The sequence below is a fragment of the Hylobates moloch genome, unplaced genomic scaffold (assembly GCF_009828535.3).
Source record: "Hylobates moloch isolate HMO894 unplaced genomic scaffold, HMol_V3 SCAFFOLD_82, whole genome shotgun sequence".
Lineage (NCBI taxonomy): Eukaryota > Metazoa > Chordata > Mammalia > Primates > Hylobatidae > Hylobates > Hylobates moloch.
The window spans coordinates 66,775-92,247 of NW_026652357.1; the positions used below are offsets into that span (position 1 = coordinate 66,775).

At 42.5% G+C, this 25,473-nt stretch overlaps 1 pseudogene; it reads left to right on the forward strand.

The window, feature by feature from the left end:
- The first annotated feature begins 11,491 nt into the window (after positions 1-11,491).
- On the forward strand, positions 11,492-22,236 carry LOC116463909 (zinc finger protein 486-like; annotated as a pseudogene).
- Positions 22,237-25,473: the final 3,237 nt, after the last annotated feature.

Consider the following 25,473-nt stretch of genomic DNA (forward strand, 5'->3'; position numbering starts at 1 on the left):
TGTAGGGGCGTGTTCTGCTCACTGCAACCACTGGGACCCAGGCTCAAGTTATTCTCCTGCCTCAGCCTCCTGTAGCTGGGATTACAGGCACATGCCACCATGCCTGGCTAAGTTTTTGTATTTTTAGTAGAGATGTGGTATCTCCGTGTTGGCCAGCTTGATCGTGAACTCTTGACCTCAGGTGATCCACACACCTCAGTCTCCCAAAGTGCTGGGATTACAGGCATGAGCCATAGAGTATTTTTTTATAATAGTATGAATATAAAGCCACAATACTTACTTTGAATGAATCACTTAAATGGTTATTTTAATATTGTTATTTACAATTTTGAAATATAAACTTTTAACTGAAGTATAGTTAAATTTTTTTAAATGCCATATGCATTACTACTAGTTTATTAAAATTATTTATACTTAGATATTTAATCTAATACTCCCAAAAATTTACTACCAAATTGTTACAGTCGATATTAGTCTGACATGTTTATTAGTTTATTCAATAGGGATAATTATAAGTAAACACAATTTTAGTATCTTTTATTTCACTCAGTTGGAATGCTGCTATTACAAATGAAATAAAGACAGGTGATGTGGCCACCCAAACACCATGATAGCTCTTCAGTTAACTATGTTGGAAGTTCTGATATACTCCACAGTGTGAACACAGTCAGATTCTATTTCTTCATCAAAAAGTGTTGTTGGAAGTTGTCAGATATATTTCAATATAGAACCCCATTCAATGACTAAGAGATGAGAGAGCAGCAGAGATGGGGAAAAAAGCTTTATAAAATTCTTCTGAAATTCTGCCCCCTTCATAATGCTCATGTTTCTCATGCTGAGAGTAATTGTGCACTTTGGGTGGTTAGAGAGAAATTGCTTTTCGGGGAATATTTTCTGGCTGACTTGATCAATCTTATATCTAAACTGAGCTTTTTCTTAAGATCTTTTTAACTTTTCTCTCAAAATTATCTTGCTCAGAAGGAGATCTGTTTTTCTCTCCAATACTTTGGGTGTCTGTTTCGGAAGCCCTGTTAGTATCCCATGGTGTCTGAATGAGGTGGGCTGTCACAGTGAGAACTTTTGGAAATATCTCTATCTGGGCTCATGCTGGAAATTCATCCGATTTTATTTCCATGTCACCATTATAATTAAAAGTGCGCTGAAACACTGGTCACATTCCCATTATTGTGAAGGTGCAATTCTGCTCACAAGGCCTGCAGGCTCTTCTGCAGCTCAGGCTTGCCTCTCTGATGTGACACTAGAGTGCTGCTGTAGGAAATGTGGTTCACATAAACTGATCTGTGCTGAAGGCTGTGCCTCAGTGGCAGATTTATAGAGGTCAAGAGAGGACACTAGCAACCAGGAAAAAGCAAGCAGGAGTGCTGTAGCCCAATGCCGTGGAGCACAGAGCCACTGCTCTAAAATATAAACAGTCAAAATGATAGAATACTTTTCAATCATTTTTGTAGCAGAGTGAAATCCTACCTTCAGCAATTACCTGGCTTCAAGCTGCTAAACTACCTCCTGTTATGAAGACGTGAAAAGTTTTTTTGTCATTGAATATAAACAATTAGCATATACAGATGGCCTCTTCAATCTCCAGGTGAATTTAGGATGAACTATGTATGACATGGTGCTGGAAATTCTTCTACTTGTGGACCAATTTTGGTGACCATCTTTCTGTCTCTGCAGTCCCTTAAGCAGATTGACTATGATGCATGTCACATGAAACAGTTTTCTTTCTGTTCTATTATTGTGGAGTTTTTCTGGGGCTGGAGAAAATTCTTTTAATTATTTTTTCCAAACATTGTCTAATTACCAGACATGATATAAACACATAAGGTGCCAACCAGAATTTACTCTAGAGGAGACTTTCCCTTTCAGACTTCCAGTCAACTCACACTTGTGCAACAAAGTGCATGCTGTCCCCTAAATATGCAGGCAGAATTGTGTTTCTGCCTATTTGGTATCTATAGTCCTCTACAGTCACTTCTAGAGAGACTAGACCAAATTTCTACCAACTTCACTGGGCAAAAATCAATCGTTTTATCTCAATGACTCTTGTTACCTTCAGACCTGAAACTGATTCAGAGACCATGGGGCCCACAGACCTAATCAGTGTAATGTGTTCATTGAGTACACATGCAGACATGAGAATCTCCACTTTCCCCTTTTTTCTCTTGGTAAAATGTTCACAAATGTGCAGGTAACACCTGCTGCTACTCCAGCCATTTGGGCCCTAAATCTGCAGCTCTACATTTTGTATCCAGGTCTTGAGATTGGGGAAATAGAAAATTTTTATCTAAAAATGCAAGTCCTTTTGGTTATCAAACTCAGACATTGAAATGAAAGTGCAGTTATGTCATTCTCCCCCTTTAGATTATGTATTCATCTCTTGAAACTTCACTATATGCCACAAGTAGATATATATTAAACTAACAATACCGCATTGGGCACTATATCTCTTACCCTAAACCATAATGATATATGTCTAATTAATAACTAATGTTACTTTAAATAAAAATTTCTGACAACTCTATCAGCCCACTCTCTGTGCCTTTGTTTGTGTCTGTACAACTCCTCTTGCAAATGCTGCTAATCAAAGTGTAGATTCCAGGCAACTTGAGTCTTTGCTCCCAGGTTATAATATTTAAACTTCACCCAAATAAACTGTCTACTTACATTCATGTTGTGTCAGCTTTTTTTTTTTTTTCATGTAGACTTATTACTTAGAAAGTGCAAGAGCAGCCTCTATTAGGGGGTGTCTTCTCTGATTGTACTCCACTTGCTGTAACACCAAAGGATGCAGAGCCAGGTGGGTCTTACCTAGAATCTGCAGATAAGGTCTGACTTCTGCCTGGGGTTTACAAAAAAGGGTCGGACTGTAAGAGTGTCCAGGAGGAAATAGAATCTGATGGCAGAATCTGTAAGAGTAAATAAGCATTTTAGGAGTGAGACAGCAAGGCCACAAAATATCTAGAGCCATGTGCACAACTATATTTACCTGTAAAATGTGATACTGGAGTAGAGTATTTTCATTCTTTCTCTTGCCCAAATGCTAGCAAATCAGAATGGGTGATCCAGGTTCTTGAGCTCCACCAAGGCAGTTCCATTTTCTACTTAGAATCAGCCTGAGTCTCTCCAGCCTGGCTTATCATTGAGACATCAGCCCATGGTCACTGGGAATTCTCTCACAATCATCTAGGTGTCTTTGAGGCATTTGGGAATATCCAGAGCAGAGTTGTGTCAGGTTGACAAGAGTGATTAATTCTGCTTCTGTCTCAGTGTAAGAAATCAGTCATCCTGTGTTTGTTCATCCTCTCATACAAGAGGTATCTTTGGTTGGTGCTCAGATGAGAGTTTATCCAGTTTTCTGGTACTTGGATGATAAACAAGGAGACCTGGAGACCCAAGTAGATAAACTCATTACTTCCATTTTATATGGCCATTAAAAAAATACATGAAGCAGTCATGGTTCCTACAATCCAGGAACTTTTAGTCTAGACTAGCAACTTGATGAATAATTGAATTATGCATCATATGGTTTGTGCAATATATAGACGTGTCCAAAATTTTGGGCTTTATTTATGCCACTTTATGCTGTTGTGACTTCTGATATCTACACCTGAAGGTATATTTATGAACAGAACAATTTTTATTATAGTTTTTTTTTTTTTTAAGACAGAATCTCAGTTGCCCAGGCTGGAGTGCAGTGCATGATCTTGGCTCACTCTAATTTCTGCCACTTGGGTTCAAGCCATTCTCCTGCCTCAGCCTCCCAAGTAGCTGAGATTACTGGGCACAGCCACGATGCCCAGCTAATTTTTGTATTTTTAGTAGAGGCAAGGTTTCACCATCTTGGTTAGGCTGGTCTTGAACTCCTGTCCTCATGATCCACCCACCCCGGCCTTTCAAAGTGCTGGAATTGTGGGACTTAGCCACTGCACCCAGCCGTTTAGTTTCTATTTCTTTTACCTTGCTAACTGTACATATTTATTTTCCAATAAAATTACCCTAGGAAACCTGAAGGGATTTGTTTAAATTGCATATTAGTATATAGTATAAAGTTGACAGGGCAGTGGCTAGAAAATATTAAAATTACAGAAACTCTGGGATTTAAATTTCTTTTAGGTAGGCTTAGAAAAAACTGGAAGTATCCCAGTGGCATAGAGAACAGAATTCTACAAAAGATCCTCACTCTGCCCCAGACCTGTTCAGATTCACCTTTTTTGGAGGCCTTATGTAGGTCCAGACCTACCCTGGAGTGTTGCCTCACAGAACTGATTGGCAGAGATCAGTTTTGGCTGGTGAATCCTGCAGCATTTCTAGAGCTGCTGCTCACAATTTCCTGAAATCCAAAAGCAGATAAATACAAAAAATAAAGTATGTATTTCAGGGTCTTCGTTTTTAAATTTTCTTTTTTTTTTCTTTTGAGACAGAGTCTCGCTCTGTCGCCCAGACTGGAGTGCAGTGGCGCGATCTCGGCTCACTGCATGCTCTGCCTCCTGGGTTCATGCCATTCTCCCGCCTCAGCCTCCTGAGTAGCTGGGACTACAGGCGCTCGCCACCACGCCTGGCTAATTTTTTGTATTCTTAGTAGAGACGGGGTTTCACCGTGTTAGCCAGGATGGTCTTGATCTCCTGACCTCGTGATCCGCCCGCCTCAGATCCTTGTAATCCCAAAGTGCATTGCTGGTGTCTGTGGCAGGGGAGGGCACCTGAGGACAGGAAAGAAGAAACATATTTTTATCTTTATAGAGCAGCACATTGTTCCCAAATACCTTCTGCTTTAAGGGACAGAAATGGGTGGACTTTTTCTGTCTTTTCTGCCAGTTGATGTCATGCTAGCAGGTAAACATGTGGTACTGACACCCTTAAAGGCATATTCTCAAGAGGCAGGTAAAAAAAACCAATTCCAAAAAAGTATTGCAACAAAAGGAAGCACCAAATAACTATAATATCTTTATGGCTTGCAAAAATATAGGCAGAGAAGGGCTTTCTTTTCTAGGGAAGAGCAAACAAGATTAGAAAGGAGGTGGGAGAGGAACGGCAAATGGAGGGTGAAAAAGTCAGATTTTAGGCTGGGTGCGGTGGCTCACGCCTGTAATCCCAGCATTTTGGGAGGCTGAGGCAGGTGGATCACTTGAGGTCAGGAGTTCGAGACCAGCCTGACCAACATAGAGAAACCCTGTTTCTACTAAAAATACAAAATTAGCCGGGTGTGGTGGTGCATGCCTGTAATCCCAGCTACTCCGGAGGCTGAGGCAGGAGAATCTCTTGAACCTAGGAGGTAGAGGTTGTGGTGAGCTGAGATTGTGCCATTGCACTCCAGCCTGGGCAACAAGAGCAACACTCTGTCTCCAAAAAAAAAAAAAAAAAAGTCAGACTTTAGATCAGAGAATGTCTTACCCTGAAATCAGCATGTTCTTAGGAGGGACATAAAATGGGGTTGTATGTTGACTCAGACTGAGGGTAGCTTGAAGTTCAGGAGCCTGAGAGAAGATAAACTTAAGTAAAGTTTGATTAAGAAATATTTTATTTTAGGCTGGGTGTGATGGCTCAAGTCTGCAATCCCAGCACTTTGGGAGGCTGAGGCAGGGGGATCACCAGAGGTCAGCAGTTCAAGACCAGCCTGGCCCACATGGTGAAACCCTGTGTCTACTAAAAATACAAAAATTAGCCTGGCGTTGTGGCAGGTGCCTGTAATCCCAGATACTTGGGAGGCTGAGGTAGGAAAATTGCTTGAGCCCTGGAGGCAAAAGTTGCAGTGAGCCGAGATGGCCGCACTACACTCCAGCCTGGGTGACAGAGTGACATTCCATCTCAAAAAAAAGAAAAAAATCATAATTGATTTTGACCGCTGAAGGGAAATTCAGCTGTTTTTTGTTGTTGTTGTTGTCGTTGTTGTTTTAATGAGAAAAAGGAGAAAATGTGCACAGTGTGTGTCTGGCTGTGTGAAAGGTAAGAAAATGCAGCATCATCTTAATCATAATGGGAAGAGTGTTTCTTTCCATAAACTGCTTCTGAAGCACATAAAGGATGGATAATTTTATTAATCACAAATATTTTCCAGGATTATCTATGTGTTTCATCTTTCCTCATCTCTTTTCTTTGTTCTGTGCATTTCTTCCACTTGGCTTTTCCTGAGCTGCATCTTGTATATTAAACCAGTAAGCATAACTACAGTGTTTTGCTGAGTTCTGTGAGTAGCTCTACCAAATTATTGAGCTTCAGGGAAGTTATGGGTGTCCCCAGTTTTTAAACAGTAGCTCAGAACCATAGATGGGCTCATGGGGTTTGTGACTGGCATCTGCAGTGAGAACAATATTGTAGGACCGAGCCCTGAATCAGGGTCTGTGCTGACTCTGGGTAGTGTTAGAATTCAAATGTTATACAATGAGTTGGTGTTGGAGAATTGTTTGATGTTCAGCAAACTCTACAGATTTGGTGCCAGAAAAAAGATATCATGGAGGCCTGGCCTGGAATAAAACTCTGGGTGTTTGCGAATGGGAGATTCTGCTCTCCTGTACAAAGATTTTCACACTGCCCATTGTCCTGTGATTCCAGGTCTTCTCCCAGGGTGACAGAGGACTGAAAACTTACAGGAAAGGAGCTCTGATGACAGACCCCCTTTTCTTGCAGCTGCCGTCACAGGATTCCCAACTACTCACAAACACACACACTAGACATTGACGTGTCCACACTCCTCCCAGGACTAGGCAACACCCTCAGTGACTTCACCACGGCATTTTTGGTCCAAGCATTTCTAGCCAAAAAGCCGAAAGTATCTACAAGTTTCCTTGCATATCCCCATCCCCGGACATAAAATCTGCAGCAGCAACCTGTTTTCTCCACCAGCCTAGGGTTCTGGCCTTCCTTTTCATAATCTCATCTGCCTGCATGCACACAGAAATAAGTCAGTTGACCCACCTGGTCAACTATCCGTAGCAAAAATCTGTCCATTCACCTACATTGCACTCTCTCTCACCTGGGGATTTTTTTTCTTTTAGCTTTTATTTTTGGTTCCGGGTACACATGTGGGTTTGTTTGTTTTTTTTTTTTTCTTTGAGAAGTCTCGCCCTTTCACTCAGGCTGGAGTGCAGTGGCGCGATCTCGGCTCACTGCAGGCTCCGCCCCCCGGGGTTCACGCCATTCTCCTGCCTCAGCCTCCCGCATAGCTGGGACTACAGGCGCCCGCCACCACGCCCGGCTAATTTTTTGTATTTTTATTAGAGATGAGGTTTCACCGTGTTAGCCAGGATGGTATCGATCTCCTGACCTTGTGATCCGCCCGCCTCGGCCTCTCAAAGTGCTGGGATTACAGGCGTGAGCCACCGCGCCCGGCGTGGGTTTGTTATACAGCTAAAATTATGTCATGGGGATTTGGTGTACAGATTATTTTGTCACTGAGATACTATGACATAGCACCAAACAATTATGTTTTCTGATCTTCTGAGTCCTCCTACCCTCCAGCCTCAACTAGGCCTGTGTCTGCTCTCCTCTTGGTGTTCTGTGTTCTTACTTCTTAGCCCTTATTTATAAATAATAACATGCAGTTGGTTTTGTGTTTCTGCATTAGTTTTCTTTTTTTGTTGTTTTTGGTTTTGTCTTGTTTTGTTTTTTTGAGAAGGAGTTTTGCTCTTGTTGTCCAGGATGGAGAGCCATCACAACATTTGTTTCCTGCATTCAAGTGGTTCTTCTGCCTCAGCCTCCCCAGTAGCTGGGGTTACAGGCAGGCGTCACCATGCCTAGCTAATTTTGTATTTTTAGTAGAGATGGGGTTAATCCATGTTGGTCAGGCTAGTCTCAAACTCCCGACCTCAGGTGATTCACCCGCCTCGGCCTCCCAAAATGTTGGGATTACAGGTGTGAGCAACCATGTCCAGCCTCTGCATTCGTTTTCTAAGAATAATGGTCCCCAGATTCATCTGTGTGACTGCAAAGGACATTTTTTTAAAATAGCTACCCAGTATTTTGTAATGTTTATATACCATATTTTGTTTTTACTAAATCTTTTATTTTATTTTATTTTTGGAGATAGGCTTATTGCCTAGGCTACAGTGCCAGGGCATGATATTGGCTTACTTTAGCCACAATCTCCCAGGCTCAAGCAATTCTCTCCTACCTCATCCTCCCTTGTAGCTGGGACTACATGCGTGCATTACCACGCCCGGGCAATTTTATATATATACATTTTTTTCCGGGGAGACAGGATTTTGTCATGTTGCCCAGGCTGGTATCAAACTTCTAAGCTCAGGCAACCCACCTGCCATGGCATCCCAAAGTGTTGGGATTACAGGCATGAGCCACAACATCTGACCATACCATATTTTCTTTATCTAGTCTATCATTGATAGGCATTTGGTGCCTGTCCATGTTTTTGCTATTGTGAATAGTGCTGCAATGAACATGCATGTAGATGTGTCTTTGTAATATAATAATTTATATTTCTTTGGGTACATACCCAATTATGAGGTTGCTGGGTCAAATGATAATTCTGTTTTTAGTTCTTTGAGGAATCGCCACCTGCTTTTTACAGTTACTGAACTAATTTAACACTCTCACCAGCAGAGTATAAGCATTCCCTTTTCTCTGCAACCTTACCAGCACCTGTTATTTTTTGATATTTAAAAAATAGCCATTCTGGTGGGTGTGATGCGGTATCTCATTGTGGTTTTTCTTTTAATTTCTCTAATAATTAGCAATGAGCATTTTTTTCACGTGCTTGTTAACTGCACATGTCTTCTTTTGTAAAGAATATGTTCATGTTTTTTTTTTTCTACTTTTAATGAGGTTGTTTGGTTTTTTCCTTGTAAACTTGTTTGAGCTCTTAATAAATTCTGGATATTAGTCCTTTGTCAGAGGCAATGTTTGCAAATATTTTCTTTATTCTGTAGGTTGTCTGTTTACTCTGTTGATAGTTTCCTTTGCTGTGAAGAAGCTCTTTAGTTTAAATAGGTCCCTTTTGTCAATTTTTGCTTTTGTGGCAATTGCTTTTGATAGACTCATCATGAAGTCTTTGCCAGTTTCTATGTCTAGAATGGTATTTCCTAGGTTATCTTGCAGGGTTTCTTATTTAAGTTTTGCATTTAAGTCTTTAATTTATTTTGAGTTGATTTTTGTATATGGTGTAATGAAGAGGTCCAGTTTCAGTCTTCTACGTAGTGCTAGGTAGTTATTCCAGATCCATTTAAGAAATGGAGAATTCTTCCCACATTCCTCTTGTCAGCTTTGGCAAAAATCTAATGGTTGTAGGAGGGTGGCATTATTTCTGGGCTCTCTATTCTGTTGCATAGGTCTTGTTCATTCATGGGCTTTTTATAACATATTTCCCTCTTCCACATTTTCACCCATAAACATTCTTTCAAGTGCATACAGTATGCAAAATTCAGATGTCCAAGAGTTAAAAAAATTTAAGAAGTTCCAAAAAAATATTTTATACCATGGAGCTAGCAAATTAAAACAGGTGATCCAGGTTCTGGAGCTCCACCAGGACAGTTCCGTTTTCTATTTAGAATCAGCCTGAGTCTCTCCAGCCTGGCTTATCATTGGGACATTAGCCCCGGGTCACTGAGAATTCTCTCACAATCACCTAGGTGCCTTTGAGGCATTTGAGGATGTCCCCAGCGGAATTATGTCAGGCTGACAAGAATGGTTAATTCTCCTTCTGTCTCAGTGTAAGAGAAATGAGTCATCCTGTTAGTTCATCCCCTCATACAAGAGGTGTCTTTGGTTGGTACCCAAATGAGAGTTTCTCCAGTTTCCTGGTACTTGGATGATACAAAAGGAGAAAATCTGGAGACCCAAATAGATAAACTAGTTGCTTCCATTTCATATGGCCATTAAAAAAAATCCATGAAGCAGTCATGGTTCTTACCATCCAGAAACTTTTAGTTTAGCTTAGCACCCAGATAAATAATTGAATTATGCATCATATGGTTGGTACAATAAATAGATATGTCCAAAATCTTAGGCTTTATTTAGGCTATTTCTTTATATTATTGTAACTTCTCATGTCTACACCTGAAGGGATATTTATGAACAGAAAAATTGTTATTATAATTTCTTTTTTATTTTTGAGATGGAATCTTACTCTGTCACCAAGGCTGGAGTGCAGTGGCACAATCTTGGCTCACTGCAACCTCTGCCACCCAGGTTCAAGCAATTCTCCTGCCTCAGTCCCTCGAGTAGCTAGGATTACAGGGGCCTGCCACTGCACCTTGTTAATTTTTGTATTTTTAGTGGAGACGTGGTTTCACCATCTTCATCAGACTGGTCTCAAACTCCTGACCTCGTGTTCCACCCACCTCAGCCACCTAAAGTGCTGGGATTATGGGCATGAGCCACAGCACCTGGCCATATAAAATCTATTTCGTTTATGTTGTTAAGTGCGTGGTATTTATTTTCTAATAAAATTACCCTACAAAACCTGAAGGGATTTGTTTAAATTGCATATTAGTATATAGTATAAAGTTGACAGGGCAGTGGCTAGAAAAAATTAAAATTACAGAAACTCTGGGATTTAAGTTTCTTTCAGGTAAGCTTAGAAAAAACCAAAACTGTTAGTACCCCAGTGGCATAGAGAACAGAATTCTACAGGGTCCTCACCTTGTCCCAGACCTGTTCAGGTTCACCCTTTTTGGAGGCCTTATTTAGGTCTGACCCTACCCTGGAGTCTTGCCTCATAGAACTGATTAGAAGTTATCAGAATTTTGGCTGGTGAATCCTGCAGCATTTCTAGAGCTGCTGCTCACAATTTCCTGAAATCCAAAAGCAGATAAATGGGAAAAATAAAGTATATATTGTAGAGCCTTAGTTTTTAAATTTTATTTTATTTATTTATTTATTTATTTATTTATTTATTTATTTATTTATTTATTTTGAGATGAAGTTTTGCTCTTGTTGCCCAGGCTGGAGTGCAGTGGCACGATCTCGGCTCACTGCAACCTCCGCCTCCCAGGTTCAAGCGATTCTCCTGCCTCAGCCTCTCAAGTAGCTGGGATTACAGGCATGTGCCACCGTGCCTGGCTAATTTTGTATTTTTAGTAGAGATGGGGTTTCTCCATGTTGGTCAGGTTGGTCTCGAACTCCCGACCTCAGGTGATCCACCTGTCTCGGCCTCCCAAAGTGCTGGGATTACAGGCGTGAGCCACTGCACCTGGCCCGTTTTTAAATTTTCTATTAAAACCAGTGGTTGCAGAGGCATTCTCTTTAGCGACTTGTTTTCTATTCCTGCAGATCCAGTAGTTGCTCCACAAGTCAAAAAAAAGTGAATATAAACAGAATAAAATTTTCTCTGAGCTACATTAAACTCTTCCTTTCTATATCTCTTTCATCTGCCTATATTTAGCTTTACTATTTACAGTTTTTTAAAAAAATTTGATGGCAGAGAAACAGAAGAAATAAAAATGCTGGGCCCTTTATCTAAATCCTAAAAATTATTAAACCTTTAGTACCAGCTCCCAGGGTGTTATGAGAATTAAATTACGTAATGAGGGATGACCAGCACAGTGCTCTGTGTCTTACTCTGTATCAGGTACTCATAGTACCTGCTTAATAAGCATTGCATTAGTACATGTGTACATGTTGTTTTTTAAATACAGGCTTATTCAGACATTGCTGCCTTTTGTTTCCTCTGTAAACTTTAAAGAGCCAACAAAGACTATAAAACTTTAGGATGGAGATGAGTTGTCCTTATTTGTACCAGAAGCATTTTGTTGTGACAAGAGTGCTAAGCGTAAGGGACCCTGTGTTTTGCCTGCTTTCTCCAATGTTAATAATGCTCCAAGGGGGAGAAACAACAGCATTGACAGGGGCCTTGTTTAAAACACTCACTCTTGGACCCTTTTCAAACCTGCAGAATCACATTACATAAAGTGGGGCCAAAATTACCAGGTGATTTATACGCTCATTAAAGCTTGAGAGGCAATGCTTAGCTTAGTGGTTATCAGCCCAGGCTTCTCATGAGGATCACATGGCCAATTTGCAGAAATCTCTTGTGACCTCCCCACAGCTTCTGTTTATCATTCTCGGTGGAAGCATCTATCATGTTTTAATGAAGGGCCTCATGTGACTCTAAGGTTAGGCTAGAATCAGGTATGAGGCCTTCAAAATACATTCACAAGAGTTAAGCTCCACCTTTGGACTAAAGGGTGGTCACAGGGCCAGTTCTGTTTGGGTTTAGTGGGGACAGGTCAGTGTGGTGCATATTTCTATTACTGTAGCAGAAATTGCTAGTGTCCCCTGGCAGGGGAGGTCACCTGAGGACAGGAAAGGAGAAACTTATATTTTCAGCTTCTTGGAGCATCTCATTTTTCCTGAACCTCTTCTGTTTTAAAGGACAGAAATGGGTGGACTTTTTCTGTCTTTTTCTGCCAGTTGATGTCATACTGGCAGCTAAACATCTTTAAAAGCATATCCTTCAGATGCAGGTGTAATTTGTCCACAAAATCTCATCTGAGAAGGAATTCCAGAGAAGGGGAGAAAGAAAAAAAAGGCTTTTCTTCAGGTAAACCTGTGTCAGATGAAGACCTGTGTCCACTCTGCCTCCTGGACTGCCATGCGTTTAGTACTTGCAAACCTTTGCTTTTCTACTTGTATTTTTCCTCCCTAATAAGTTTGATTTAACTACTTGTTAAAATTCTTATGATAGTCAAGGGTCTCTGAAAAATATTTCTTTCCTGTATTCAAGAGCCATCTCTGCATTCTGTACATCATAGCTTCTTATATGTCACGCAGGATTCTCAGCAAGGATTTATGATCTGCAATATTAAAAATGTTCCTTTTGTGGCTATTGAACATGAAAAGATGTGGATACTCAAGATTTCTATTGGGGAAAACTGTGGTCCTTAGTAAAGATGGAGAACATGTAATGTTGAGGCTCCATCTGTGTGTTCCATTAGCTCTATGCAGAACAGGATTAAGAAAATGCTTATTAAAATGGGATGGCATTTATTACCCAGAAAGTTCTGAAAAAACTTATTAGGAGATACCTGTTTTCTAGGGTGCTAAATGAAGCCTACTTAAAATTACTACTAAAAATTACAGAACATAGGAGTTATCTGGATGTTGAAGTTTGCATAAAACTGATGTTTCTTTATGGTTAAATTCAGACTATAATTTAGGTTTTTTGGGAAGAAATATTTCAACAGTGATGCTGTGTTCTTCTGTGAGCATTAGCACATCATAAAAATTTGTCCTAGTGCAGTTAATGGTTAATGATTCACTTGGTGAACTAGCTCTCTGACAGATTTTTTTCACTATAGGGTTAATTATTTTTCTGTTCATTATTAAGTATCTTTATGCAGCTGATGTGCATAAACCATCACATTTAATCTGGCAGCTGTCCTTTTTTCTTATTTTTTCTTACTAGTTTCTCTTTGGAAAATGAAGGCTTTTATCTTTGCTTACAGGCTAAAAAACTGGGAAAAACACAGGCTCTTCCACTTCCTGGATGTTTGACAAAATATCCTTCTTGGGCCAAAAACATTGGCATTACTGGTGAGCTTCTTAGAAATTAAAAAAATCAGCCAAGTGCGGTGGCTCATGCCTGTAATCCCAGCACTTTGGGAGGCTGAGGCGGGCAGATCACGTGAGTTTGGGAGATCAAGACCAGCCTGGCCAACATAGAGAAAACCCCATCTCTACTAAAAATACACAATTATCCAGGGATGGTGGTGCAGCCTGTAATCTCAGCTACTCAGGAGGCTGTGGCAGGAGATTCGCTTGAACCTGGGAGGCAGAGGTTGCAGTGCGCCAAGAAGGCATTACTGCACTTCAGCCTGGGCAACTAGATCGAAATTCTGTCTCAAAACAAAACAAAATTTGAGAGGTGCCTTCTAACTCAACATGTCTTTTCCATCTGAAAAATATTCACAACTCATTCTGTATGATGTAAATATAGCACTCAAAAATGTACATGTTCATGTTCATGCCCTTAATTTTATACTTTATTATATGGAAAAATATAAGAAATGATGTTGTGGATGTTATGCTCCTCTTTTTTTCTTAGAGTGAGAGAATATATTAGAGAATATTTCTGTGTTGAAAATTATTTTATTGGATAATTGTAGTCCTATAAGTCAGAATCACTTCCCTTTACTCTCTCATTTCACCTTAAATCAAATTAAAAATTCCACCAATGGTGACTTGGTAAAAATATGTGTGTGTGTGTGTATGTGTGTGTGTGTGTGTGTGTTTCAGGAACCATTGCAATTTAGAGATGTGGCCATAGAATTCTCTCTGGAGGAGTGGCATTGCCTGGACACTGCACAGTGGAATTTATATAGGGATGTGATGTTAGAGAACTACAGACACGAAAGCCCCTTTTGTGCCCTGCGACATGCACAATAGCTATCTCTTCTGGCAATTGGAGATTGTTGAGGACACAAGCAATTAGCTCTGTATGAACTAAATCTTGGCCTCTACTATTGATAAGACCCCTCTTCATCCAAATTTTCCCAAATGTGTGTGCCACCCCAAAGGCATACTTACAGTCAGTATAGATAGTTCCTTGTTGGCAAAGGCATACTTACAGTCAGTATACCTTTGGCTTTGTAAATGTCCTAAAGCTTGGCTGAGTGCAAACAGTTCACATGTTTGGGCAGACCAATCATTAGGCAGCCTTCCTGATTCTTCTTCTTCAAGCGTCTCTCCATCAATCACTGAATACCTGTTATGTCTTTTCCTCTCAATTACCTGGGAAGACCTATCTATGAATAAGTGCCACCCTGTCTTGAAGGGAGTTTCTCCTAAGTCTGATCAAACTTTTGTATGGTAGTCAATCAGATCTAAACATACATGCTCTCATTTTAAGTTTGGATCCTCTGTTAAAAATCTTGCTGGATTAAGTGAATTATCCGTAGTAGTAGACTAATATTTTCTATTAGTCTAAATCTAGGTACGATATTCTCAATTAATATTAAATCGTCTTTTTCCAGTAAGATAGCCTCATATTTTAAAATTCTTTTTTTCTTTTTTTATTAATTTTTGCACACAAAACAATAAACATTTTCTAAAAATACATACAAACAAAAAGATGCATATCAATCATATTAGAAAGGTTGCACATGGGAAGACGGGGAATAGAAATGGGGGTGGGAATTAAAGAAAATAAATGAGAGAGGGACTTTGTATGGATCAATGATAATAACTCAATCCTCTATTTGACAGAGAAGAAGGAGAAGGAAGAGGAAGAAAAAAAGTGGGATAAAGGATCAGAAAGGGAGGAAAATAGAAAAAATTAGAGTATGACTCCAGGGTAGACCTATTTTGTTGTCACTGGGTTGGTTGGTTAGTTTGTCTGTTGTATTTTTCATATGTTTCGCCATGTTGGCCAGGCTGGTCTCGAACTCCTAGCCTCAAGTGATCAACCCGCCTCGGCCTCCCAGAGTGCTGGGACTACAGGCGTGAGCCACCACGTCCAGCCCCCACATTGCTTCTGGCCTCCGTGGTAGACCTCCCAGATGGGGCGGCCGGGCAGAGGTGCTCCTCACTTCCTAGACGGGGTGGTGGCCGGGCAGAGGAGCTCCTCACTTCCTGGAAGGGGCGGCCCGGCAGAGGCACTCCTCACATCCCAGACAATGGGCTGCCAGGCAGAGGCGCTCCTCACTTCCCAGACGGGGCGGCCAGGCAGAGGCGCTCTTCACTTCTTCCCAGACGGGGCGGCCGGGCAGAGGCGCTCCTCACTTCTTCCCAGACGGGGCAGCCGGGCAGGGGCGCTCCTCACTTCTTCCCAGACGGGGCGGCTGGGCAGAGGTGCTCCTCACTTCCCAGACGATGGGTGGCCGGCTAGAGGCGCTCCTCACATCCCAGACGGGGCGGCCGGGCAGAGGCGCTCCTCACTTCCCAGACGATGGGCGGCCGGGCAGAGGCGCTCCTCATTTCCCAGACGATGGGCGGCCGGGCAGAGGCGCTCCTCACTTCCCAGACGGGGCGGCCGGGCAGAGGCGCTCCTCGCATCCCAGACGGGGTGGCCGGGCAGAGGCGCTCCTCACTTCCCAGACAGGGCGGCCGGACAGAGGCGCTCCTCGCATCCCAGACGGGGCGGCCGGACAGAGGCGCTCCTCGCATCCCAGACGGGGCGGCTGGGCAGAGGTGCTCCTCGCTTCCCAGACGATGGGCGGCCAGGCAGAGGCGCTCCTCACTTCCTAGACGATGGGCGGCCGGGTAGAGGCGCTCCTCGCATCCCAGACGATTCCTTCATCCCAGGGTGGGGCCGGGAGTCCCCACTCCAGAGGGGGCCGGGCAGGGGTCTTCCCCAGAGCTCCTCGCTTCCCAGACGGGGCGGCCGGGCAGAGGCGCTCCTCACTTCCCAGACCGGGTGGCGGCCGGGCAGAGGTGCTCCTCACATCCCAGACGATGGGCGGCTGGGCAGATGCGCTCCTCACATCCCAGACGATGGGCAGCCGGGCAGAGACGCTCATCTCTTCCTAGACGGGGTGGCGGCTGGGCAGAGGCGCTCCTCACCTCCCAGACGGGGCGGCCGGGCAGAGGCGCTCCTCACATCCCAGACGATGGGCGGCCAGGCAGAGACCCTCCCCACCTCCCAGACTGGGCGGCGGCTGGGCAGAGGCTGCAATCCCAGCACCCTGGGAGGCCAAGGCAGGCAGCTGGGAGGTGGAGGCTGCAGCGAGCCAAGACCACGCCACCGCACTCCAGCCCGGGCAACACTGAGCACCGAGTGAGCGAGACTCCGTCTGCAGTCCCAGCACCTCAGGAGGCCGAGGCAGGCAGACCACTCGACGTCAGGAGCTGGAGACCAGCCTGGCCAACATGGCCAAACCGCGCCTCCAGCCAAAGGAGTAAAAGCAGGCAGCGGTGGTGGCGCGCCCTGGCAATCCCAGGCAGCCCGCATGCCGGGGCAGGAGAATCATGGGAGCCGGAGGTAGGGAGTCTGCAGCGAACTGAGTAGATTCCAGCCTGGGCCACAGAGGGAAGAAAAGAAAGCTAGAAAGGAAGGAAGGAAAGGAAGGAAGGGAAGGAAGGAAGGAAGGAAGGAAGGAAGGAAGGAAGGAAGGAAGGAAGGAAGGAAGGAAGCAGGGAGGGAGGGAGGGAGGATATTTTAAAATTCTTGAGTCAGTGATCCACCTCCCTGCTTTCTGATTTAATATAGTTCTAACTTGGTGGGGCGGGCTTACTGTTAAATTTCCTCCAAAGGTTACCTTCCTACTTTCTTTGATAATACTGCTGTAGCTGCGATGGATTGGATACACTGGGGCCACCTATGAGTGAGTGGGTCTAAGACCTTTGACAAGAAGGCCATGGGCTGTCGGCGGCCTCCATGTTCTTGGGTGAGAATTCCTACGGCTATCCCATTATTTACATTAATGAAAAGGTGAAATGGCTTTTCTAGGGAGGGTAGAGCTAGAACAGGGTGGCTATGAGCATCCCTTTCAGTTCCTCAATTTGCTGGATTTCTCGGGAAGTCCACGAGAAATTATCAGCCTTCCACTGGGCAAGTTTCTCATATAGAAGTTTACTCTTTCATGCATATGAGTCAAATCCATAAATGACAATATCCAATTAGTCCTAAAAATTTCCTGAGTTCTTGTTTAGTTTGAGGCAAGGGTAGGGAAACAATTCTCTTTCAAGTCCTATTTTTCATTTACCTGCACTGATTAGGTAGAAAGGTGATAAATTTACATTTAGATCCCACCTCCAAATTTATCAAGAGCTCCTGGTGGGACTCAAAAGAAGTGGGGCTTCTGACTCCCCTATTGTTCCTCAAAAGTCATGAGTCTGAGAGTTTCTCTCTCTCTAGTTCAGGACACTCCTTCTTGAAGTGGCGTGTTTTTCCACACTGGTAACATCTATCTTGTCCTTCTCCCTTCTCAGTCTTAGCATTCTCTGCCCTTGCACCTCTATACTCCTTAGGGGACTTATTAGTTGAGGACCTTGGCCCTCCAGATGGAGACTTGGGTCCTCTTAAGACGGGTCTAGGCCCTTTATAATCTCTGGCACCTTGGAAGCCCTGCTGAGAGATATATGGATTTGGAGCCATTTGCTGGAAGGTAGATAACACAAGTTTTGTCTTTTGTTTTTGTTTTTCCTCTTCTCTTCTGACATATAACTTTTGAGCCTCCCTAAGCAGTTCACTCAGGGGACGGTCCTCCCAATTTTCTATTTTTTGTAATTTTCTTGAAATTTCTGGCCAACTTTTAGTAACAAAGTGAAGTTTTAACATTCCCTGTCCAAGGGGATTTTCCAGATTAAGACCTGACTATTGTCTCATTTGCTCCCTCAATCTATCTAAGAACTTAGCGGGTCCCTCATCTTTTTCCTGTTGAATATCAAATACTTTAGAAAGATTCTGAGTTCGGGGTACTGATTCTCAAATTCCTTTTATTATCATCTCCCTTAGATCTTGCATGTTTTCTCAGTGATTTGCATTGTTATTGTCCCACTGAGGGTCGTGGGTGGGAAATTTATGTTCCACAGGAGGAACATTTTGACCGGGTGGCTGCTCACGTTCCCAAACCGCCATAGCAGCCCTCTGAATCATACTTCATTCGTCCCCTGAAAAGAGGATGCCCAAGATGGATATCAACTCTGTCCAAGTGCGTATCTGAGGCCCTAAAAATTGATCAATTTGATCTGCTACTCCATAAGGGTCATCCAGTAACGGCTTAAGCTCCTTTTTTTAAATTCCAGACCTCTGAACTAGTCGAGGGAGCATTTACAAAGCCAATAGCCCCCCCGCCTTGTGGTACCTCTCTTAAAGGAAAGTAAGTTGGGTCTGGCTCTTTGGGTGTGGAGGGAAATGGAAAGTTTTGAATATCTTTTCTACATTGCTCTATTTCACGTTGAAGCCCCTTAAAGAGGGATACTAAATAGGTTGGGAGGGGGCAGGCTCACAAGATGGTAATTCTGCAGAGTTGGGATTATAAGGAGGGAGGGCAATATGAGCAGAAGTACCACAAGCAGAGGATGGATCCACAGCAGCAGCTGGAGGAATAGAACAGGCTGGGGCACTGCCTGAAGCAGCTGGGAAGTAACCCGCAACCACAGCCGGAGAGGCGGCACAGGCTGGGGCGTAACCTGAAGCAGCCGGGCAGTAACCTGAAACCGCAACCTGAGGGACGGCACAGGCTGCGGTGTGGCCTGAAGCGGCTGGGGAGTAACCTGAAAGCACAGCCGGAGGGATGGCACAGGCTGGGGCATAACCTGAAGTGGCTGGGGAGTAGAGTAACCTGAAACCGCAACCGGAGGGACAGGATTAGGGGCAGCCGGAAGAGTGACGCAAACAGGGGAGGGACCTGAGACGGGAACCGGAGTGTCGGGATTAGGGGTGCTGAACGAAGGAAGATGATTTAGAGGATCCCACGTGTTAGGTGTGGGCTGTCTAGGCATGGGAACGTCTTCCCTTTTAGAAGGGTTGGCTTCTGACTTTCTCCCTCCGGAGTCTAAAGGGTAAAGGAGAACTGGTCCCTGATGCCAGCAGAGGGCGTAATTGATCGCTTCCTGGGAAACAGGGCTGTTATCATTAACATGTTCGATTAAGAGCTGACAAATCCGCCCCTCATTAGACACAAATTTTGGCCAGAAAAGTGAGGGTTTAAGGATGGTTTCTCAAGCCCAAATAAAACAACAATATCTTATCGTCTGCTATTTTCGTTTATACTTGGTTCTCTCATTATCTTTCCAATACTTTAGCATAAGCCCTAAGGGGCTATCAGAAGGAATTTCATCACTCTGGAGACACTTTAATTTTCTTGTTTTACTTGAAACATTCCTCATCTTAGGGATTATTTGGTTGTGGGGGGCCCAACCACTCCTGTTAGAGATTTCTACCCTCCCCCTTCCTGGAGGCTTACTGAGGCTTTGGGGAAAAGGCCCCAATCCAATCTGTCTGAGATTTCTACCCTCCCCGTTCCTCTTTGTCTACTCTGTTTGCTCCCACCTCTAGTTGATAGATTGCAGCACGAGACCGCAGAGAAGACTCACTCACTCCACACCACCACAGTACATAGCCCCATTCACACACTCTCAACCTCCAAATTATCCCATCCACCCAGGACATATTTTGTCGCCTTCATGAAGTCTCCTACCTTATTCTGTGCACAAGAATTACCTAGTCCTCTTATTGCCATGGTCTTGCAAGCCTCTCCTACCTGCTTTGCTGATAATCCACATTTATTAATCTCAACGGGTGTGTCTTGATCTCCCTCACCCTAGGGCCACTGCAACTAGACAGTAGGACGCATCCACTCTGGGTGGGGTGACCAAAGGCTCCCTTCCTAAAGGAGAATATTTGAGCCACAAAGTCGGGCGCCAGAACTGTTAGGAATAACCCTCAAAATCCTAAGGAAATTGAACACTCAAATAAAAGATTCTTAGCAAAGCAATTTTACTTCTGCCCAGAAGGATGCCTCCTTGTCCGGTTGCCATGAGAGCACACCTGAACAAAGGGGCATGAGAGACTTTATTCCTGACACAAGTCGTACTCCTCTACCTTTCCCCCATTGGCTGGGGTCGGGTCGTACAATCTAAACTAATCCCGGCTGGCTAAACACTTGACTTTTTTTTTTTTTTTTTTTTAGGTAAGTGAGCATGTAAAAGAAAATGGAGACAAAGGGAAAGGGGTGTCTGTAATGAGCTAGAAAGTTAGTCCTCTTTCCAAATAAGGAAAGGAATGTGAGCTGGTACTGATAACGTCTGGTACTGTGGTGTGCCTGGGTATCTAACAAAGGCAAAAAGGGGAAAAAAGGAGGAAAATGGTGGGGGGTACTATGAATTAAAGAATAAAAGATTGATCAGATTATTTGAAGAGAAACCTCATCATATCCCACAAGGGTATATTCTTTCTCTTTTTTTATAGAATGTTTTTTAGTAATTTATTATTTGCATAAAAGAGTTTCAGGATCAGGCGCGGTGGTTCACGTCTGTAATCCCATCACTTTGGGAGGCAGAGTCGGGTGGATCACGAGGTAGGGAGTTCAAGGCCAGTCTGGCCAAGATGGTGAAACCCCGTCTCTGCTAAAAATAAAAAAAATTAGCCAGGCATTGTGGAGGGAGCCTGTAATTTAACTAATCAGTAGGCTGAGGCAGAGAATTGCTTGAACCAGAGAGGCGGACTTTGCAGTCAGCCGAGATCACACCACTGCACTCCAGCCTGGGAAACAGAGTGAGACTTTGTCTCAAAAAAAAAAAAAAAATAGAGTTTCAGATCCCGTTTATTTGGAAAATCTTCAGAATTTGCTAATTTAGAAAAGAATTTCTTCAATATGTTTTATCTTAATCCAAACTTTCCACATTCCTGAGATGAACTGTATTTTTCACTCTAAATTAGTGGTAATTCCAGAAATTTAGTGGCATAAAATATTGTTGCCCCCACCTGAAAATCTAATTGCCACCACCAATTTTTGATTTAGTAGTACCAGGTAGTAGAATTAAGAAACCTACAAATTGAAAGCATTTTCTAAATATTTAGAAATTTCTTTATAAATATGTATTTTGGTATTAATTTACTAGAATATTTTATCACATCCTGTCTGCTTAGCACATTACTAGCTTGTAATTGGAGAATATGAGCAAGATTCATGTTATTTATTCTTAATGAAACAGATATTGTTGTCTCTAAGCCAGACCTGATCACCTGCCTTTAGCAAGGAGAAAAACCTTTGACTATGAAGAGACATGAGATGATTGCCAAACCCTCAGGTAGCTGCAAGTGAAAATGAATACAATAGATGACACAGCTAAGAGGTCCCAAGGTCAAAGAGAAAGCCAGTCCTTAAAATGTGATTAGAGAAGCTGTGTCCCAAAGGAAATAGTTCCTGGGCAGCTGTTTTTTGTTTTTTAATTTTGCTCTCTCAAAGGGGTATCTTCTGTCTTATGCTTTTTTTTTGTTGTTCTGAGATGAAGTTTTGCTCTTGTTACCCAGGCTGGAGTGCAATGGTATGATCTTGGCTCACCACAACCTCTGCCTCCCGGGTTCAAGCGATTCTCCTGCCTCAGCCTTCCTAGTAGCTGGAATTACAGGCATGCACCACCATGCCCGGCTAATGTTATATTTTTAGTACAGAAGGGGTTTCTCCATGTTGGTGAGGCTGGTCTTGAACTCCTGAAAACAGGTGACTTATCCACCTCGGCCTCCCAATGTGCTGGAATTACAGATGTGAGCCACCATGCCCAGCCCTGCCTTATGCTTGTAAATTCTCTAAGGATTCTACTTTTCTTTCGGTGAACTTCCTTCAGGTTTACACTGAAAGCCAAATTCCTCTTCATGACATATAAGAGACTGCACAATCTGGCTTCTTTTTCATTGTTTTTGGGACTCACAAATATATGCATGATTTTAAGAAACTAAAACTATTTTTTAAGGTTTTTTTCACATCAGATTTGAAATGTGTGAGAGTAGTTATTTCTGTTGCATTTTTTTGTTCATTTTTCTGCACAGTCCACTATGTTATTACTATATAGTCTTGAAATATAGTTTGAAATTATAAGTATGATATCCTTCTGCTTTGTTCCTTTTCCTCATGATTGCTTTGGCTATTCAAAGTTTATTTTAATTTCATGTAAATTTTAGAATTGTATTTTCCATTACTGTGAAAAAAATACAACTGCAATTTAGATAAGAAGTTTATTCAATCTATAGATCACTTTGGATAATATGGTGCTTTAATATTTATTCTTTCAATCCACAGACATAAAATATTTTAAAATTTATTTGGATCTTCTCTAATTTTTTATTGATTTTTTTATTGTAAAGACTTTTTACCTCCTTGGTTAATTTTTTTCTCAGAAATTTATTATTTAATGTTATAGTAAATAAGATTTTTTTCTTCCTCTATTTTTTTTTTTCCCCTTTTGAGATGGAGTCTCCAACTGTCACCCAGGCTGGAATGCAGTGGCACAATCTGGGCTCACTGCAACCTCCACCTCCTGGGTTCAAGCAATTCTCTTGCCTCAGCCTACCGATTAGCAGAGATTGCTGGTGCCTGCCACAACGTCCAGCTAATTTTTATATTTTTAGTAGAGACAGAGTTTCACCTTTTTGGCCATGCTGGTCTCAAACTCCTGACATCAGATGATCCACCCGCCTCGGCCTCCCAAAGTTCTGGGATTGCAGCCATGAGCCACTGTACCCAGCCTCTTTCTCTATTTTATCAGATAGTTTGTTTTAAGTGAAGGAAACCATACATATACTTGTATGTTAATTTTATATTTTGCTAATTTACTGAGTGCATTTATTAGACAGGTTTTAATATACTGCTTATGGTTTTTTAAATATAAAATTGTATAATCTGCAAACAACTTTTTATCATTTTTCTTTAATTTCAATGGATTAAAAATTTTTTTTTTGACTAATTCTTCTGCCACATACTTCCGGTGCTAGATTAAAATAGAAGCGTTGACAATGGGCACAGTATAGTTTTGTATTGCTGTCTGAAGTTGATGGAGCAAACACCTCTTCAAGTTTTCATATCCTGATTTTAGAAGATAAAGATCTTCTTTTGTTGGTCCCTTAGGGTGATGAAATCCCCCCTGAATTTGTAGTGAAGAGAGGTTGTAGCTTGGTCACAAGGCTGCTGGGACTGCACTAGGGTCCACCTTTAGCTGGCTTGTTACAGGGGCTTGGGTAATTGTAATTCCCAGTTTATTTCTGGACAGACTGCAAATCTTTCAGGACTTTGCTCCATAGGGCAGACATAAGGAATGTTTTTGAAGTTGGTTCTGCATATGGTGGGCCTTGTATCAGGATGTAGATGAGTATGGCTTTCAGTGAGTACCAGAGATTATTTTTTCAAGTAACTCAGTAGGTTTCTATGTAAGCAGGACTGGCCGTGAACTATGGCTCAGGTAACTAAAACTGAGTCACTGAACCACTTCAGGCACCCCTGTAAAGGCCAAGGTCTGCAGGCCTGCCTACATGGCTGTAAATGTGTGCCTTCCTCCAGGTCTCTGGAATGGCAGGACCTCTGCCAGACTGTGGCTGGAGGAGTTTTGGATGATTACAGAGTAAGTTCAGAATTCTTAGTGGGACCAAGTTGGGTGAACCCTATCCTGGTCTGTAGCCAAGAACAGGGGTCATGTAGTTTTCCACCTGAATGAAGGCCTGCCTTCTGAATAGAACACTTCTCAAACTTAAGCTTTAACAGAGTTTCACAACTCCCTCCCTGGATCTCAAATCTCTCATAGAGGCACTTATTTTGGAGATGGCATCTTGCTACATAACCCAGGCTGGTCTCAAAATCCTGGCCTGAAGATGTTCTCCATCATTAATGTACCATGTAGCTGTCATTAGAAGTGTGAGCCATAATGCCTGGTTTTCTAATAAAGGCATTTATTTATTTCTCTGAGACTCACTCCCTCATTCAGGCTGGAGTGCAGTGGTGCCATCTCACCTCACTGCAACCTCCGCCTCCCGAGTTTAAGCAATTCTCCTGCCTCAGCCTCCTGAGTAGCTAGCATTACAGGTGTGTGCCACCACGACCACCAATAGTATTTTTACTATTTTTAGTAGAGACAGGGTTTCACCATGTTTGCCATGCTGGTCTCAAACTCCTGACCTCGTGATCTGCCCATCTCAGCCTCCCAAAATGCTAGGATTAAAGGCATCAGCCACCATGCCTGGCCAATAAAAGCATTTTTGTCAGGGATAGCTGATGTTTTTTGCTGTAAGGGGATATAAAATTAGGGCACTTTTAATCTTTCATCTTAATGATGTCACTCTCCCTATACATTTTGACTTTCTATTTTCTGTTTCAAATTTGTCTGTAATTTCAGATTTAGATATTTAGGACAATATGCTAGAATTTGCATGTTATGCATGAAGTAAATTACATAATTAGTAGGAACTCCATATTTATCAAAATAGTTACTTATAAATTTAAGTTTGCTTCAGGCAAAAAGAATTACAGGATTTTCATCTACTTTCTTCAGCCTATATCTAAAGAATAACATAGTTTATTTCCTAATATTTTCTTTCACATATCAGAGTGCCTAATCCTATTCTGCAAAGTATATTTTCTGTATTTAACAATTTAAGGCTATTCTTTGCTTCTAAAGTTGGATTGCAGCAGTTTCATTTTGTGTGAGAATAGCATATATTTTAAACATAACAAGTAACCCTAGTTTCTTTTAAATGCTTATTTATTAAAAGCTTCTCTTTAGAATCTTCTATTTATAATTTTTTGAAAAAAAAAAAAAAAAAAAAAAAGGTTTTGGCCAGGTGCGGTGGCTCATGCCTGTAATCCCAGCACTTTGGGAGGCCAAGGCAGGCGGATCACGAGGTCAGGAGATCAAGACCATCCTGGCCTAACACGGTGAAACCCCGTCTCTACTAAAAATACAAAAAATTAGCTGGGCATGGCGGTGGGCGCCTGTAGTCCCAGCTACTTGGGAGGCTGAGGCAGGAGAACAGCATGAACCCGGGATGCGGAGCTTGCAGTGAGCCGAGATCGCACCACTGCACTCCACCCCACCTGGGCAACAGAGAGAGACTCCGTGAAAGTTTTCTGCTGCTTT